A 20,068-nucleotide genomic window follows, 5' to 3' on the forward strand; every position below is an offset into this window, starting at 1 on the left:
AGTTGATGGATACTTGGGCTGTTTCCATAATTTCACTATTGTAGACAGTGCTGCCCTAAACACTGAAGTGGACATATCCCTTTGAATTAGTATCTTTGGGTAAATACCTAGTAGAACAATTGCTGAGTTGTAAGGTAGTTCTATTTTTAACATTTTGGGGAAAATTCTTACTGTTTTCCAGAGTGGCTGCACCAGTTGGCATTCCCACCAACAGTGCAAGAGGGTTCCCCTTTTTCCACATTCTTGCCAACACCCATTGTTTCTTGTGTTGTTGATTATTTAGCCATTCTAACAGGTATGAGGTGATATCTCATTGTAGTTTTGATTTGTATTTTCCTGACGATGAGTGATGTTGAGCATCTTTTCATGTGTCTGTTGTACATCTTTAAGTTTCTGGAAAAATGTCTATTCATGCCTTCTGCCCACTTTTAATTAAAGTACTCATTTTGTTGTGTTGAGTTTTATAAGTTATTTATATATTTTGGATACTAATCCTTTATCATACATGTCATTTGCAAATATGTTCTCCCATTCAGCAGGTTGCTTCTTGGGTTTGTTGGTTGTTTCCTTCACTGTGCAGAAGAATTTCTTTTGATGAAGTCCTAACAGTTAATTTTTGCTTTTGTTTCCCTTGTTTCAGGAGACGAGTCTAGTAAGAATTTGCTAAGGCATGTCAAAGAGGTTGCTGCCTGTCTTCTCCTCTAGGATTTTGATGGTTTCCTGTCTCACATTTAGGTCATTAATACTTTTTGAATTTATTTTTGTGTATGGTATAAGAAAGTGATCCAGTTTCCTCTGCATGTAGCTTTCCAATTTTCCCAACACCATTTCTTGAAGAAATGGCCTTTTTCCCATTGGATATTCTTTCCTGCTTTGTTGAAGATTAATTGACCATATTGTTGTGGGTTCATTTCTGATTTTTCTATTCTGTCCATTGATGTGCCTATTTTTAATGTCAGTACTATAAATTGGCAAGGATGAAGTAAAACTTTCACTTTTTGTAGATGACATGATACTCTATTACCTGTTACATTTTAATTAAAAAATCAAATGTCAGGGTGCCTGGGTGGCTCAATTGCTTAAGCATCTGATTCTGGATTTCTGCTCAGGTCACGATCTCAGGGTCGTGAGATTGAGCCCTGTGTTGGGCTCTGCGCTGGACATGGAGCCTGCTTAAGATTGTTTCTCTCTGCCCCTCCCCCTGCTCGGGCACTTGCTCTTGCTCTCTCTCAAAAAAAAAGAAATCAAATGTCTTCTAGCCTGGCATGTTCATCAAATTAGGCTAAGCCATTTGTAGGTATCAGTTAAGTCCTGAAATATTGGTGGCCTAAGTTTATTTCTCCAGAGAAGTGCCCTTCCAAGGGAAGTTTAAGGTCCCATCTTGTGGTTTGAGCAAGCTACAGAGTCGATCAGGTGCTTTTAAGTGTCTCAGCCAAGAAGTGACAATTGAGAGTCTCGTTTATACTCCATCAGCTGGAACTAGCCATATTACCCTAACTGTAAGCAGACTGAAAACTTTTGTCTGCTGGCTGTCCAAGAAAGAGAAGAGAAATGGATAATGATGAGAGTTGGTAATTACTACCACCCCCAGAAGGGCATCCTTTCTAGTTATAAACATCCCAATAAAATTATATGTGATTTTTGCTTGCTGTTGGCTGAGCTTATTGGACTTGTAAGTTTTTGAGCCTACAGAGCTAACTAAGTTCTCTAGAATTGGGGTATCTTGGTTTCCACATGAACTTCTTTAGGGTGCATAGATCCTGTTAATTTCTACTTATTGAAGGTTGACTCAGCTCCTAAAATTGCTTTGCTTTCAATATTATGGGAATTAGGAGATTTGAACTGAACATTTGTGACAAAATTCACACGATAGTTGATTTCAAATTATTACTTGTATAAGGAGAGGGAACAGATGTTTATCATTATTAACCACTAATATTTGATGAGTATCTACTGGGTGCTTTTCTTTCTAAGAAGCCTTGATGATGGTGGTAAAAGGTTTAGAAAAGCCTCTGAAATGAAAAAAATATACTGTTTTAGGCCAGGAGTTTTTCTAACTCGGGTACATGAACCCTTATAGCATCCACACGGCCTTTGGTGGGGTATAAATGAGACCCTGAAGTCATATGCAAAATTTTGTACATGTATGTATATGTGTATTTTTTTACATATTCTCAAAATGATCAAGGGTCCAAAAAAAGTTTAGGTATGTTTAAGCAGGAGAACATTTTTATTTTGTATTTAAGGACATGGGAGAAACAGTGTAAACAGGATTTAAAGTAAGAAATGAAAATGTCTTGGGGCGCCTGGGTGGCTCAGTCATTAAGCGTCTGCCTTCGGCTCAGGTCATGGTCCCAGGGTCCTGGGATCGAGCCCCGCATCGGGCTCCCTGCTCCGCGGGAAGCCTGCTTCTCCCTCTCCCACTCCCCCTGCTTGTGTTCCCTCTCTCACTCTGTCTCTCTCTGTCAAATCAATAAAATCTTTTAAAAAAATGAAAATGTCTTGTAGTCATCTTAGGTCACCAGCTTTTATGTTTGGTGTTCTATTTTTTGAATAATTGTTTCAACGTATCACTTGGGAGCTTAAGGCTTGGCATTCTCAATTGGGGCTCTCTGGTTCCAAAAATACTCCTTTTAGATTTTTTTTAAAACTCAGCAATAAACTGTTTGCTTTTGGATTAAACTATTCCATATTTTTTACCCTGAATGGCTGACTTATATCCTCAGTATTACTTTAGTAGTATTGCATTTATCCTTGACTTTAATGAAATGAAGGAAAATATATTCATAGATATTTTAGCTTGCTTTAAGAATAAATTATCTTAATAAATTATTTTTATTTTTGTATTTTGTATTTGTAATTTTGTATATTATAATTATTTTTGTATTCTTTTAATATGAAAGAGTTCCACATTTTCTATTAGCAGTTCAGGAATAAAATACACAGTATGAAGAGTAAGACTTGCCTAGAGCATGAATAAAATAACATCTGTGAATCTGTAATAGTAAATTAGCTTTGGGTCTTACAGGGACACAGAAACTGGGTTGAAAATAATGCTGTGATTAGTTAATAGAGATAGGAAATATGAACACATTTGCTCTTCAACTGATTTAAAGAAGAAAAAAGTTTTTATCAGAACATCTATACTTCAGTTCTTACAACTTCATCTTAGTCTAAGATATCTCTTCTGTGACCATTTCCTTTAGAGCACGGAATGGCTCAATTTTTAGAGTACAATCCTTATTTTTGTCCCCAGTGTGCTACTATTTTTGGAATCTTACCCTTTGCAAAATAAGCAATTAGACCTGCCTTTTATTCACAGTTTAGGTAAATCTATGTCAGATGTATTAGAAGCAAAGGCAATACATTAGGAAACTGTTGAAGGAACAGATGTATTTGTAAACACATGCATATTGAACACAAATTTATTAAGAGGGAAAAAAGAGAAGAACTGAAAGTAAAGTTATTTAAAAAAGATTTTTTACACACTATTATTTCTGGAAAATAAAAAAACTAAGACCCTCATCAAATCTAAATTTGTCATCGATGAGATGGCCTTGTCATTACCAGAACACTTGTGTGGAGACCCAAAGCCATTTCCTCATGCCCCACCAAAAACTGCCTAGTTCTATAATTAGAAAACAAGTGTAGATGAAAAGGTAATGCTTCAGGCATCATTTATTTTTATTGCAAGATATTCTATGGTAGTTATTAAAATGTTACATAATAGGGCGCCTGGGTGGCTCAGTTGGTTAAGCGACTGCCTTCGGCTCAGGTCATGATCCTGGAGTCCCGGGATCGAGTCCTGCATCGGGCTCCCTGCTCAGCAGGAAGTCTGCTTCTCCCTCTGACCCTTTCCCCTCTCATGCTCTCTCTCTATCTCATTCTCTCTCTCAAATAAATAAATAAAATCTTTAAAAAAATAAAATAAAATAAAATAAAAAGTTACATAATATGGGTCAGTCTTTCCGTCTCTCTAGTTTAGTAGTTAATATTGGACACAGCCTGAATCCATTCTTTTTTAGTAAGAATTATAATAAGATTTCTTTCCAAATCAAGTCAGATAAATATGTCACTCTTCCCAGAAAGGAAACCTAAGATGCAGGGATATTGCGGACATTAATCTTATTGAATAATTTTGTCTTTTTTGTTATAATATATATCTATAGTGCACCTATTTTTCATATGCAGTGGATAAATAGGGGAAAATAACAAGCAAAACATGAAAATGTGTCTGCTCATTTCTGGTATCTCGTGAGATGATTTGGCATAGACCTATCAAATAACAACAGCTGAAAGCAAAAAAAAAAAAAAAATCATCAAGCTGAATGAACAGCCCACGAATATACCCCCCCCCCCCTAGAAACGTACACACACTTGGTGGACTTAATGGTCTTTCTCTTACTCCAGTTTTCTACATATGTTGCTTAATTGGTGTACACTATGCTATTATCCCAAAATTGTTTACTTTTCTGACAAAAGTGTTTAATGCAGCATCTCACACATGAATAAGAGTGTTGGTCATGAGAATCCAAATTGTGAACAAAAGGGAAAGCCTTAAGTAATGAGAAGATTTAAATAATAAAACACTTTGAAGGAAATGGAGAATCAAGCCTGAAGAAATCACATTGCTATGTGAGACAAAGCTACAAAAATAAATAAATTAATAACAATGAAAGCTTCACACATCACAGTTATCATCTTCTTTAAATGGAATTGAAAAGCATTCGCAGTGGATTGAAATTAACAACTATAAAGCTGTGTATAGGAGGATGCCGTTTTGTAGCATCTGTTCTCACTTGGCACATAGGAGCAATTTCTTTATGAGGTAATTGGCCAAACAACAAATGTTAAGTTTCTATTTTAAGCCAATGCATGAAAAAATGAAAACAGGACAATGAACTATAGTTATTAACCTACAAGGTTAACATAATATTCTTTCCAACATCTCTTTCCACTTCAAAGAGCCACAATGCTTACTGTGACCAATTCCACTAAGCAACTTACAAGAAGTTTGTAAAGATAAAGCATTGTATTTATTTTAGTGTTATTTTTACCAGTTAGTTTCTATATTATTTGTGAGTCTTTGTAGGTTCTTAGTGTTCAGTATTCTGTTTCCCATAGTTATTTATTTGCAGAACTTTATAACAAAAATATATATGTACATATATATTTTATATGTTATGTAATTATTATGTGTACTACATTACTATATATGTTATATATAACACATATATAATAGAAAAATAATATTTAGGTTACCAACCTAGATTTTCTGATAAAAATATGTTTTTTGTATCTGTGGGGAGAAAAATATAAATATAATTAAAAAGATATCCTAACTTTTGAATGCACATGTTTTTGTAGGGAAGGGTTTGATTTTGTTACTTTTGGAACTTTAGACACTGTTCACCATATAGTAGTTGTGCATTGTTTTTAAACGAAATTAAAACAAATAAGACTTCTCAGAAAATGCATTCCTCCCATTTCACAAACTATGATTGTTGGCCATTTTCAGAGGCACACATTATTGGAGGCTCTCATCAGCATCTCTGAACAACTTGTCATTGATTTTCTCATTTCTCATAAATTGAATGATTAGAAGTTGATGATCCCCTGTCTGTAACTACAGCTAAGAACTTCAACACTTGAGTGTCCTATAGGTATCTCAAATTATGCATGCTTAAAACCGAATTTCTCAACTATTCCCCAAATTATATGTCAATACCACTTATTTAATCAACATCTCTGGCAATATTTTGACTCTTCTGATCTCCCAATCTCACATACAAATCCTAATAATTCTGCCTACTGGTCACCTTTCAAATTTATCCACTTCTTTTCATCTCCTTTTCTTCTAGCTGATAGTCTACTGATATCTCTTACTTAGGTTACTTCAATAGCATATCCAAACTTGAAATCACTTTATCTTTTCAATATAAAACAGGTTGTTTATTGTTAATCTCCCAGCTAGCACCTTTAGTGATCACATAAGATGCCCTAACAGTCCTCTCTTCAAAATTCTGGTGGCTGAATAGCTTTTTCAAAGGACATTGTAAAACCTCACTGAAGTTACATTAGATAGCCAGTAGAGAAATGGAAAGTGTCTTACCCCTACCTGTTAATGATGTGATGATGCTTAAGTTTATTCACTTGCCTTCTTAAGGCTCATACTCATTCCAACTGAATCTTGCCCAGAAGTTAAACTAAGCATGCTTGCTGACTGATTGAACTCAGTCACAGGGAAATCTGTTCAAATAGTCATTTTCTACTAATAAGTTTCTCTATTAACCATTGTCTTCACTTTTAGCACATTCTTAAGGCCAACACAAGTATAAAAATAAATGTTTAATTTCAGAGATAGAATAGGGATTTTAAAGTTCTCTAAGTTACCCAAATAACTCCAAAATAAATATAATTGTTTGAACAAAAAAATGGCGATTCTAGGAACACAGGAGCAATGAAACTCAGCTTTCATGGAAAGGGAAGTAAAAATTAACTCAGTAATAATGTCTCAAGATACACTTATTCTTATCACTAAGGCAAAAATAGAGACCAACTCAAAAAGCAGAATCAAGATAAAGTATAAATATTAAGAGAACATTTAAAGGTATAAACTTCCAGTTAAGAGATAAATAAGTACTGGGGATATAATGTATGACATGATGACTATAGTTAACACTGCTGATACATAGGAAAGCTGTTAATAGATTAGATCCTGAGAGTTCTTACTAAGGAGAATTTTTTTTCTTTTATTTTTATTGTATCTATGTGAGATGGATATTAATGAAACCCGTCATGTTAATCATGTCACAATATATGTAAATCAAACCATCATGCTGTATACCTTAAGCTTATACAGTGATGCGTGTCAATTATTTCTCCATACAACTGGAAAAAGGGGTGCCTGGGTGGCTCAATCAGTTAAGTGTCTGCCTTTGGCTCAGGTTATGATCCCAGTCCTGCACTGGGCTCCCTGCTCAGTGAAGAGCCTCCTTCTTCCTCTCCTTTTGCCCCTCCCCCTGCTTGTGCTCTCTTACTCTCTCTGTCAAATAAATAAAATCTTAAAAAAATAATAAAATAAAACTGGAAAAAATATTAAGAGAAGTAAAAGGTATGTCAATTTAATATGTAAATTAAAAAATAGATCCTACATTGGATATTTCTAATCAGAATTGATGGAACTGATGGAAAGAATGACACTGTATTCACGATGCCTTATATATCGATGACAGAAAGCCATCTTTCCTTAGATTATTTGTAAGGTTTGATGTTCTCATTGCTTGGAATGGCATTATTTACTTATTTGTTTTTTGGAAACCGCATTCTGTTTTTACTCAAAAGGGCATATTTAATATTCCTACCTGTGGAAATTGTTAGTATTCAGTCTACAATTGGCATCTCCTGCTTACAGGAGGACCTCTTTGGTCACTGTACTGCAAGAAACCATCTTTTGATTACTGTGACCAAGATCTCTGCTCTCGTTTCCTTTCAACGAATTTGTTCTGTGGTGTAAGGCAAGAGTGACCGCAGCAGCTGCATCAGAGCTGGGATATCCACGTGAAAGGGGTGAAACACACCAGTGCTGTTTTTGGCAGGATCCTGGAGCACAGACCAGCACAGTTAGGGGGACGGGTTTATTTATTTCTTTTTTGATACCCTTACTTTATGTAGATGTGTTTTTGAACTATATTATTTTCCTTCTCTCCAAAGAATTTCTTTTAACGTTTCCTCCAAGGCATACATTTGTTTTAAAGTTGTTTGCCTGAGAAAGTCTTTATTTCTCCTTCACTTTTGAAGTATAACTTTGCAGGGTATAGATTTCTGAGTTGGAGGTTTTTATTTTCTCTCAATGTTTTAAATATTTAGCTTTACTCTCTTTTTGTTTTGCATGGTTTCTGAGGAGAAATTGAATGTCATCCTTATCTTTGTTCCTCTACAGGTAAGCTGTTTGTTCCCTCTGCTTACTTTCAAAGAGTTCTTCTTTATCTTTGATTTTCTGTAGTTAGAAAAAGATATGCCTAGGTGTATTTTTTGGGGGGTGGGGCATTTATCTTGCTTGATGTTGTCTGTACTTCCTGGGTCTGTGGTTTGACATCTGACATTAGTTTGGAGAAATTCTCAGTCATTGTTTCAATGTTTCTTCTTTTACTTTACCTACTTTCCTTCAGGCATTCCTATTACACATCTGTTACATCTTCTGTAGTTTCCCACAGTCCTTGGATATTCTGTTACTTTTTTTCCCCCCTTTAACCTTTGTTCTCTTTGTTTTTCAGTTTTGGAGGTTTCTGTTGAGGTAGTGTATCTTCAAGCTCAGAAATTCTTTCCTCAGCCATGTTCAGTCTATAAGGCCATCAAAAATGCTCTTTATTCTGTTATAATGTTTTTAATCTCTCACATTTCTTTTTTGGTCCTTTCTTAGAATTTTCATTGCTCTCCTTACATTATCCATCTGTTCTTGCCTGCTGTCCACTTTATCCATTAGAGCCTTTAGCATATTAATTATAGTTGTTTCAAATTTCTAGGCTGGTAATTTCAACATCTCTGTCATGTCTGGTTCTGATGCTTGCTCTGTCTCTTTGAACTGTGTTTTTTGCCTTTTAGTATGTTTTGCAAATTTTTTCTTGACAGCCAGACATGATGTACTGGGTAAAAGGAACCACTGAAAATAGACCTTTATTGATGTGATGGTTTGGTTTTGGAAGAAGGGAAGCATTCCATAGTCCTGTGATTAGGTCTTGGGGTTTTAGTGAGTCTGTGCCTCTAGACTGAACTTCATGAGTGTTTCTCAGTTTTTTTTCTGCCCCATTAGTGGGAGAAGATGTCTCCAGTGGGCTGGAGTTGGGCATTTCTCTTCTTCCACAGAGAAGGCAAGAGCTGACTGGAGGTGGGTATTTCCCTTCTCTCGGTTTGTTAAGGCTCTGAAAATACCCTAGCAAGTTAGACCCTAGTTCACTAGTTTCTTCTGAGAGCAGGCCTTGTTAAGAACAGAGTGCTGTGGGATGTTTCAAAATTGTTGCTCTTCCCTTTCTTCTGGAAGCACAAACAGATTTTACTTTGATATTTACTGATGGAAACAATTCAAGCCTCTGGAGATAAATCTCACGAAATTATGGGGCCCCAGGCCCCAACTATGGCTGGGTCCCCCTGAAGATTTTAAATCTCAGACTTGTCTACCCTGAGCCTCCAGCAGTTTGTCAATTATAAGTCAGAATTTTTACCCCAGCACTGGTCCCTGCCTATTTGTCTGTCTATCTCTTTAATCTGTGACTTAGGGACACTGGTTTGCCCTGTGTCCTTACCTCTCTTATGGATCCTAGAATAGTCATTGATTTTTCAGTAAATTCAGTTTGTTACTTATTAGGATGGAGTGGCAACTTCCAAACTCTTTACCTGGGAAACTGGAAAGTAGAAGTATTCAATGACATTATTTTCTAACACAAGTTTTCCCATTTTTGTTGCTGGTGGTTAGATATAATGTTAATTTTTGTGCAAAGACCTGGTTAAAATCACTTATTAATTCTAGTAGTTTATCTGATTTTTTCAACATATAATCATTTGCCTATGAATAATATTTTTTCACCAGTTTTTATATATTATTCCATTGTCTCTGCTTGAACTTGTTTTTGTTAAGAAGTTAGCTATAAGTCTTAATGAAACTGCTTAAAATAATTATTTTTATACCTCTTGAACTTATGATTTTCTGTTTCTATTTGGTTTTCATTGATTTCACTATTATGTGCCCTGGTGTGGTATTATTTTTACTAACCCCTTGGCTATTTCTAGCACTTGCTAAATCTGTGGTTTGAAGTGTTTTAATTTCTGAACAATTTTGGCCCTTATCTTATTAAACATTTCTTTATATTATCTGTCTCCTTTTTCTGAGACTTCACGTAATTAGATGTTCAGTATTTCCACCTTGTACTATATGACCTCTATGATGTTTTCTATATTTTTTCTTTTTGCTTAAGTTAGATTGCTTTACTCTTAATGTCTTTTAGTTTTATAGTCATTGCATTCTCTTCTGATTTAATGTTATCCTATTCATGTTTAATTCTTTAAATATGTTTTTCAGTTCAAGAATTTTAGTTGATGTTCTAAAATTTTAAAGTAACTGCTGAAATTCTCCATATTACTCATTGTTAAATATTATAATATCTATCATTTAAAGTATCTGTCCAAAGGGGGGCCTGGGTGGCTCAGTTGGTTTAAGTGACCAACTCTTGATTTGGGCTCAGGTCATGATCTCGTGGTCCTGGGATCGAGCCCCACATTGGGCTCCATGCTCAGCACAGAGTCTGCTTGTCTCTCTCCCTCTGCTCCTCCTCTTGTATGCACTCATCCTCTCTCTCTCTCTCAAATAACTAAATAATTTCTTTAAAAATAAAATAAAATATATAGATGCCCATATGTAGATTTTTAAAAATTTGTTTCTATTTCTCTCTCTCTCTCTCTTTGTGGTATGTGATTTTGTTTTCTAGTATGTCTAATAATTTTTTTGAATGCTGGACATTTCTTATGAAAATGAAAGTTAGAGATATAATGGACTCTGGATAATGTTATTTTTCCCACAGAGGGTATTTATTTTTCCTTCTGTCAAGCAATATGGTGGCTATAGTTCATAGAAATCAGGGGGTGAACTATTCATAACTGGCTTAAGACTTACTGAGAGCTGTTCTTTGTGGCTTACCTTTAATCCTAGTCTATAGGTCTCTATGTACCCTGCTACAAGTCTCTCCTTCCAAGAAACGTAAGAGGACTGAAAACTCTTACCAGTCTCACAAGCAAGTCAGCTTATTAGTCCCCTCTCCCACTTACAACTTTATAATTAGTATATACCTCAAGAAAAATATCTGGTGAGTGTTACTTTTACTTTTTTGTACCTCTCTCTTAGTTCTTGGCTCCTCAAGCCTTCCCTATGTTTTTTTTTAATTTTAATTTAATTTAATTTAATTTTTTTTTTTTTGAGAGAGAGAGAGAGAGAGAGAGAGAGTGAGTGCATGGGTAGAGGGAGGGTCAGAGGGAAAGGGAGAGAGAGAATCTTAACCAGGCTCCATGTCCAGAATGGAGCTTGGTCATGGGGCTCAATCTCATGATCCTGAGATCATGACCTGAGCCAAAATCAAGAGTCAGATGCTTAACTGACTGAGCCATGCAGGAGCCCCCAAGCCTTTCCTATATTACTTTTATCTTCCCAAGAAGATAAGTGGTGTGCAACAAGATAATTCAATATAAGTGGAGCAGAATCCAGTATAATTCAATATGAGTGGGACTAGGCCTCAGAATCCATGATACTACTAGATGATGTTTTGATTTGGAAACTATTGGTGATTCTTACCCTAAACATGCAAGAGGTTTCAACAAGCCTCAAGACAAAAGGGGATGCAAAAACACTTATGAAAGAAAAATTCAGGATATAGAGAAGCTATTCATTATGTATCAGCTATTTAATGTAGTAAAAATGAGTGGAAGGACTGTGGGTAGAAGAAAATCTACAAGCTATGTGGGTTTAACTCATTCCATACTTATCAGGGATTGTTCATTTTAAAACTATCTATTATCAACAACATAAAATAATAGGTTTCACTAAAAATTTATCTTAAAATGTATTTGATGAATATAAAAGCATAAGTGTATTTTATTAAGGACAATTAGAGCAATATATAATCTGCCTCTTGTGTAAACAAAATTATAATCAACATATAAATTTAAAAGGCAGCAAAGTTTTCAGTAAGTTAATTTCCTTGTTCCATGTTTCTTTCTTGTCTCTTCCTAGACATGTATATTTATTTATATAAAATTGAATATTTATAGTTATATATATTTAATATATCTAAATCATAGAAATAGAATATTGTATTTCATTTTATATAATGAACATTTTCTCATATTAATACATATTCTTTATATGGTAAGTTGTTATATGTATGTGATATATTGTCCTTATTCTGCCACTTGCTCAATCATTCTGCTATGTATTTACACTTACAATATTTTATCTTTAATAATATGCTATTGTAAATAACATTTTTAAAAACTTTTAAACTCCAGGCGCCTGGGTGGCTCAGTCATTAAGCATCTGCCTTCAGCTCGGGTCATGATCCCAGGGTCCTGGGATCAAGCCCCGCATCAGGCTCCCTGCTCTGCGGGAAGCCTGCTTCTCCCTCTTCCCACTCCCCCTGTTTGTGTTCCCTCTCTTGCTGTGTCTCTCTGTCAAATAAATAAATAAAATCTTAAAAAAATAAAATAAAAGACATGTATCTTTAAAAACAAAACTTTTAAGCTCATATATTTTTTTTTTATTCTTTTGCTGGATGATTACCATTGTATAAGTTTCCATAAGAGGGATACTCTTATGGTCGACGGGCATGTCCATTTATATTAGGATATTTTAATATAATGTTTAAATTGCTGCCATTAGTAAAATTTGAATATTAATTTCACTATGATCAGGTAGCACTAAGCATTATGGTTAATTATATTAATTTAATGCAATATAATACTTGAAATGGTTTAATGGAATTTCTTAGGTAATTACTGACTTTTAAAACTTATATTAGAAACCTAGAAAACTATCAGATCTTCAGCAAGTTCCACTTAGCTAAGCTACCAGATCAGGTACCACTAGAATCCTCTGTATGACTACTTGGGATTAGAATGCTCAGTATACATAGCACCTCCTGACTCGCTAATAATCATGTTAGTACTCTTCCACCTTTAATGTGCTGTATTAAATAAGCACTGAAAAAAGTTCCTACTTTTATATACTGTAATTCTTGATCACATTGAATATATGTTTCTTTATGAAATATTTAGGAAGAACAACAGGAATAAGGAAGCTCAGAAAATGTAAGAGATATCTATTAGTTATCAAATTAGAAATTTTAAAGCAGGTATGGACTGATGAGAAAAACTGCTAAAACAGTTTTGATGATACCCTTATAATTACATTCATTATATATAGATCCCTGTATGTAAAATTAAGGTGTTAATATTTTGAGTAAATTTTTTAATTTTTATTTCCCTTAAATATCTGATTTTTAGCAGCCTCATCAGTCTTCACATTTATAAAAATTTAAACTTATTTAATATACATTTACAAATTTCTAAAACCTTAAAATATAAAATTGTATAAAGTGAGAAGTCTTCCTTCTACCCTTGACTCCCTATACTAATTCTCAACATCCCTTACATTTTTATATATCATTCCTGGAGATTTTTATGACAAGCAATTTTATGTATTGGTTTTACTGAAATATAGAAGTTTCACTTAACACAAAGTTATCTATTTTTCTCTCTAATGTGAAAGGCATTTAGTAAATAGATTAATTAAAATTATTTTCAAAAGTTTTATGTTGAAGACAACTCAAGAAAGTGTAAATCAAAGGATTTTAATTTCTGATCCTATCTATATATTAAGATGTAATTGTCATATATAATTATTAAAATTCAACTCAGTGCTTTATCTTGCCTAGCAAAAAGTCTGGACATAAGAAAACTCCAATGCTATTTAATTCAAGGTTCAGTAATAATCTCAGACTTCTAAATTATTTTTATATTTGTTATATCGGTATATCACTTTCTACCGAAACAAATGGTTTTCATGTTTGCAAGAAGCTAAACTAATTCCAGACTTCATATCCACAGACAATAATGACTAGGCAAGGCCAAGGCCACTCATTCACATGCTTCCCTTTTAAAAATGAGAAACCTTTTAATGAAGCATTTTCCCTCCTAGCACATTTACCATTACATCTCATTGAGCAAAATAGCTCACATGCTCACCAATAAACCATTAAGAGTAAGAGGATTACTTTCAGGGGTTTAAACAAGCACACTTTTACCACATAAATATGTTGTAAGAAACACTAGAATCAATTCCAGTCTCATTTAGTGAGAAGGGAGTATAGGATAATAATAAACAGTGTTTTCTATACTTACTGTGATCACTCATTTGAACAAAAGGAAGGAAGGAAGGAAGGAAGGAAGGAAGGAAGGAAGGAAGGAAGGAAGGAAGGAAAAGAGAAACAAACAAACAAAGAAAAAACACAAAAAAGATTTGACTAATAATGGAGAAAAACCACTGAGTAAATGTTTAAATAAAAGACCGTGGGAAACTGGTATTGAGAAAGAAGTAAATATGTAGTGAACAGATATGTCTTCATTAACCACTCAGTAGATGTTAAGTATTAGTCAAGTCAGGCTGCTCTAACAAAATATCATGAACTGGGTGGCTTAAACAACAGAAAATTATATCCTTACAGTTCTAAAGGTTGGAAGTCCAAGATCAAGATGCTGGCCAACTTGGTTTCTAGTGAAGACTCTTTTCTTGGCCTGCAGATGGCTGCCTTCTCCCTGAGTCCTCACCAGCCTATCTCTATGTTCCTGCAAGGAGAGAGAGAGTGAGCTCTCTGGTGTCTCTTCTTAGAAAAACACTAATTTTATTGGATCAGTGCACCACCCTTAATCTCATTTAACTTTAATTACCTTCTTTAAGTCCCTGTCTCTGAATACAGTAACACTGGGGTTTAGGACTTCAACTTAAGAATTTGGGGAGGTCACAATTTCGTCCATAACAATGTACCACTGTTAATAGAAATATATATTTCAACATATAATGGTTGACATATAGATGAAGATATAAATGGAGAAAAGCAATGATTGCAAAACATCTTTCCAAAACTCACAGTGGAAAAAATCTGCACTCTTGAATTAAAGTTAAAAAGCGACTTTAAAAACCTCTTGCTAGCAAATATTACCATAACATCTTTGGTAATGATGATTTGGTACTTCCAGCAACAGTAAATGATTTAGATAGTGTTAGTAGTACTTCCAATTTACCCTTTGACTGGTTTTATCACCCAAACATAAACAGGACATGCTGCCCCAGAGCAGAGTTACTTGCTTTTGATTCTGTAGACTTTTAATACTGTAATTTTTCGACACAAGGTCGGGAAAAGGAGAGGCCCTGTGAGGATTTCTAAATCATTGCTTTTTTCTCCAGGAACACAGCTTTAATTTCTGGTCAATTCAGTTCAGAAACAATGAGCCTTTGAGACCTAATTCATGAGTTCAACTAATGTTGACTGTTTGGTTGTGTTTTTCTTTAAACTATGTTAGAACAGAAACCATTTTGTCAAAGGCCAAGCTGATAGCATATGGGGAGACAAACCCCAAGATAATATTACTTTCCTGTTGCTACAGGAATAGTTTCAAAACTTAGAGCATCAGAAAGGGCAGTTGGTAGATAGTACTATTTGCTTTGTGGTTATTTACAATATAGTCCCTAAAGGAGTTGTGAAACGTCACCTACAAATTAGATCCCATGAACATAATGAGGAAAACATGAGTATTAAAATAAGGCATAAGTCAAAATAAACTATTAAAACTATTTAAACAGTTGATGAGAAACCATACTATTAAAAACAATACTTCTATAACCCTGCAGAGCTGGAGGCTGGTTAGCAGGTCTCTGTGAAGAGGAGCTCATAATATGAAAGCTTTTTCATGGCAGGAGGCAGGCTTTAGTTTTAAGAACACAGCCAGCTCAAAAGGCTCTAATTTTCACCTTTGGAAATGACAAAGCATTGTATATCTGAAACTGGAAAGCTCTGAGCTACTTGTTTTTTAATATTTTTTTATTAATTTTCCCCTATCAGCCTTAACCCTCTCACATCAGATGAGTATCTCAATATGAAAAAGAAAAAAGTGATATATATATGCAGCACAGATCACAATATAGTACATGATTTATTTGAAAATCAACCTTCAGAACAGGAGGTGAATGGAGATAGCATATAAGATAGCAGCCTAAGAAGTGTCATTTAGCATTCTGGAAAATCTTTGTTAAGTAATGTCATGGTTTACATAAATATAACTAAAACATTAATAAAAGTTAGGGAAATAGAATAGTGTTTGAAAATTTATGAACTATATTTAGATCACTTCTTTATAAACTACAATGGTGAAATTAGCTCACATCTTGTAAAAGAAAGTTCCCCTCATATGTAAATTTTTTTTTTTTTTTTTTTACTTCAGTAAGTAGGCTTTTCTGCAAAGGATTAACCTGCTATTAGTATGTGGTGTGCATATTGTAGAGATTTCTTTCATTTTCATAGTTTGGTATGATTAGTATAAAAATAGATCCACTTTTAAAATCCCAAGCAAACTAACATAAAGGAATTTTATCAATATATAGCACATAAATGTATTTTTTGTTACAGATTTAGTGACTCTATCTTGTATGGTTTTTATCTAATATCCTTTCTCTTTCAGTAGCTCATCCAAGAAACCACATTTCATGTAATTGTTACATCTCCTTAGGCTCCTATTGGCTGTTAACAGTTTCTCCAACCTGTCTTGTTTCTAATGACCTTGACAGTTTTGAGAATTACAGGTTCAATATTTTTTAGAATGATCTTCTAGAATTTGTCTGACATCTTTCTCATGACCAGATTGTAGTGAAGGGTTTTTGGTAGGAATGCTACCACCAGTAAAGGGTCATTTTCATCACATTGTATTAAGGATACATAGTATTAACATGATTTATTACTGTTGATATTGCCCAAGTCATGAGGCTAAGGTAGTGTTAGTCAGGTTTCTCTACTACAAAGTTACTGTTTCCCCCCTTTTTAATAGTGTACCCATATCTATGAATATTTCTCTTTTTATTTCTTTTTTATTTAATTTTAATTCCAGTATAGTTAACACACAGTGTTGTATTAGTTTCAGGTGTACACTATAGTGATTCAGGAATTCCAGTGCTCACCATGGTAAGTGCACTCCTTTATCCCCATCCCCCCATCATGAATATTTCTATATGTAAACATCTGTATCTACATTAAGCTAACCATGAGTTTGTACTATTGTCTCTAACTCTAATAATTATCACATGAATTATTTTAGCCTTTTTGTTTTAACTGTATATTCCCGTTCCAACTGTGAGAAACCTGATTTCTATCATTCATCATCCATTCATTGAATTGTTCAACTGCAGTATACCTATAGTATTAGAATATTTTCCCATATTCCTTTGGGGCTCAACTTTATCAACTAAAGTACAGATTGGTTTGTTTCACTTAGTAATGTGCATTTAAGGTTTATCTGTGTTTTTTAGTGGCATGATTGCTCACTTCTTCCTTCCTCCCTCCCTTCCTTCCTTCCTTTCTTTTTTTCCTTCTTTCCTTCTTTCTTTCTTTCTGAATGATATTCTATCCTAATGCATAGTTTATCTGTTCATTTATAGAAGGACATCTTGGTGATTCTTGTTTAGGGAAATTATGATCAAAACTACTATAAATGTGTGTCTTCATGTGTTTGGGTGAACATAAGTTTTCAAAGCAATTGGGTACATACCTTGGAGTGGTTTTGTTGAGTCCTCTGGTGAGATTGTGTTTAACTTTTTAAGAAAGTGCTAAACCTTCTTCCAAAGTGGTTGTACCATTTTTTTTCCAGCCAGTAATTTCTTGCAAATTCGTAAGTGATTTGTGTGAGCAAATTTAAAATCCAAGAGATTAATAGATAGCCATAAAATAAGATACACAGGGTCCAGATCATACAGTCCAAGTGTCCATTCAAACTATGGAAGGGAGGAATCATCACTGAAAATTTTTTATTAGTTGGAGGGATATAATTACTTATATATTAAAATTATAATTTTTGCAGCAGTGTTAGGAATGGAAATGTGAGATAAAAGTTGGAAGAAGGAAAAGCATTATGCTGTTGGACAAAGAAATCTGAATTACAGATGACAATAGAAACAGTGATGGAAGATGGGAAACAATGGAGCTGGAAAGGTAGACTCATTCTAAATTGTTATGGAGATGCAATTGATAATGACTGACTGGATGTGGGAGGTCAGTGAGGAGAATTTGGCCAGGAGTCTCAGGTGTCTCACTTGGTTTAGTGGCACCATTAACCAGGATGTTGAACAGAAGAGAAGTTTGGCCTAAGAATACAGTGAGATTAGGTTGATAAATACTGAATTTAAGCAGCCTGTGTGATATCCAGGTATAGGTATAATATATTTCATATAAAGATTTAGAAATCAAAAGACAAGTCTTGACTGGAGAGACAGATTGGAGAAGCGTTTCTCTGTGGGGTGTTGGTTAGAGTCATGGATGCTAAAGACGAGATGAGAGAAGACAGACACAGTAGCTCTGGCTTTATAATCAAGATATAAGAGATGAAAACAAACCCCCGTAGGTTAAGAAACTGTGACAGACACAATTGAAAATGATCCGTGCTTAAAGAAAAAAAATAGAGAAAACCACAGTAGCTCTTGTGAAAAAAAAATCAGATTTTTGAATTCAATCACAGATTTACTGAGTCACAATCTCTGGGGCTGTGAAAAACTGCATTTAAAAAATTCAGTAAATATAGTCTAAACTATGAAAGACTATTGAGAGTAAATACCATTTTGTAATGAATTAAGGGTATATGGAAGATGAGAAAATGGAGGCATTGAATAGAATTTATGTACTCATAAAATTTGGCAGCAAAAGATAGGAGAGAAACTGCAAGTGTAGGATGGGTATTGAACATGAAGAGATAAAATAAAGGACAGAGAGAGGATTCCTGATGGAAAAAAATTCAACTTGAATATATACATATCTATATTATATATCTGTGTATATGTATATTTTATACATGCATGTATATATACAGAGAGGCTAGTGGTTAAGAATGTGGGCGAAGGTGTCTTAGCTCTGAGAACCACCAACTGTGACATTTTGAGCAGTTACTTGACCCATGTTTCAGGATCTTCATCTGCATCAGAAAGAATAATACCTCCTCCCTGAAGGAGTCTGGGAGGACTACATAAAGTGAAGTAGAAAAGACTTGGTGTAATACTCGCTACATTAATGAACGCTAATTAGGTATTTTGCTAGCGCTATGCCTTCAGTTCCTAAAAAGGTTCTGGTCTAGGATAGGGCAAAAAGCCCAAAAGTCAAACATATACTAACTAGAAAGAAAATACACTTAATAAAAATAAAAAAGCCTATACCTTTATCCCTTTTTTCAATAGAAATCCTCTTCTTTTTACTAATACCGTAAAGCATTGAAAAACAGTAAATCCAACATTTCTCAGCTAGCATTCCCAGAAGAAAATCCCCAGCAGCAGTATACCTACAGCTCTACAATTTAGAGGATGAGTTTTTCTTATAGTTGAGGAAAAATGGTCTTTCTGTGCTCTCTAAATATACTTTGGTTGGTAGAAATGTTCCACTTTTCAGCAATGAAAATTTCAAACATTGGTTGATTTCCAGAGATGTAAATGTTTAAATACCTGGATTTTGTATTGTTCTATTTGTTAGTCAAATGTGTAAATAAGCCCTTGAGGAAAAAGTCACTGTGAAAGTTTCTCAGTTATAATTAAGAAAGAACATGTGAGAGTAGTTACTTCCATGAGATGGACATGGACTTCCATGTCCAGGTAGACAGATATTTAACTTCTGCGTGAATCGCATGAAGATCATGCTTGGGGATTAGTAAATTGCTTCTAATAAAGTTTCAAAGCTTTTTTTTTTTTTTTTTTTTTTTGCTGCTCTATCCTTGGTTAATGCCTTCCTAGCAGGGATATATATGTATAATTTATAAATGCACAGGATGTACATAACACAGGAGTGAAAACAAATCTCTGATCCTTGCCAATGCTCATTCCAGATAAGCACATACTCTAATGTATACTTGGGTTTGATCTTTGATTAGGTGAGTAGTCATGTTTACTCTCTTATGAATAATATTTAATGATTTCCTATGTAAAAAAATATCCGTTCTTACCAAATGCCTTAGCTGCATGACATTCACTTAATAATAAACTCTTGGACTTTAATTCACTTAATAATAAACTCTTGGTTTTAAAATAATATTTTACTGTATTGGCGTGACTGCATGTCCTTTATAATATAACAGCTTTATGCTATAAAATATTGTGTAATTATAAAACAATTAAATGTAACTTGAATTTAGCAATAGCCATAACAAACCAAAACCTGTTACTACAGTAAACTATTAGGATTACATGTTGAGCATGTGAATGATTCTACAATACTTTGCGATCCCTAAC

The sequence above is a fragment of the Callorhinus ursinus genome, unplaced genomic scaffold (assembly GCF_003265705.2).
Source record: "Callorhinus ursinus isolate GAN/ISIS: 27379988/994484 unplaced genomic scaffold, GSC_fseal_2.0 scaffold3, whole genome shotgun sequence".
In the NCBI taxonomy this organism is placed as follows: Eukaryota; Metazoa; Chordata; class Mammalia; order Carnivora; family Otariidae; genus Callorhinus; species Callorhinus ursinus.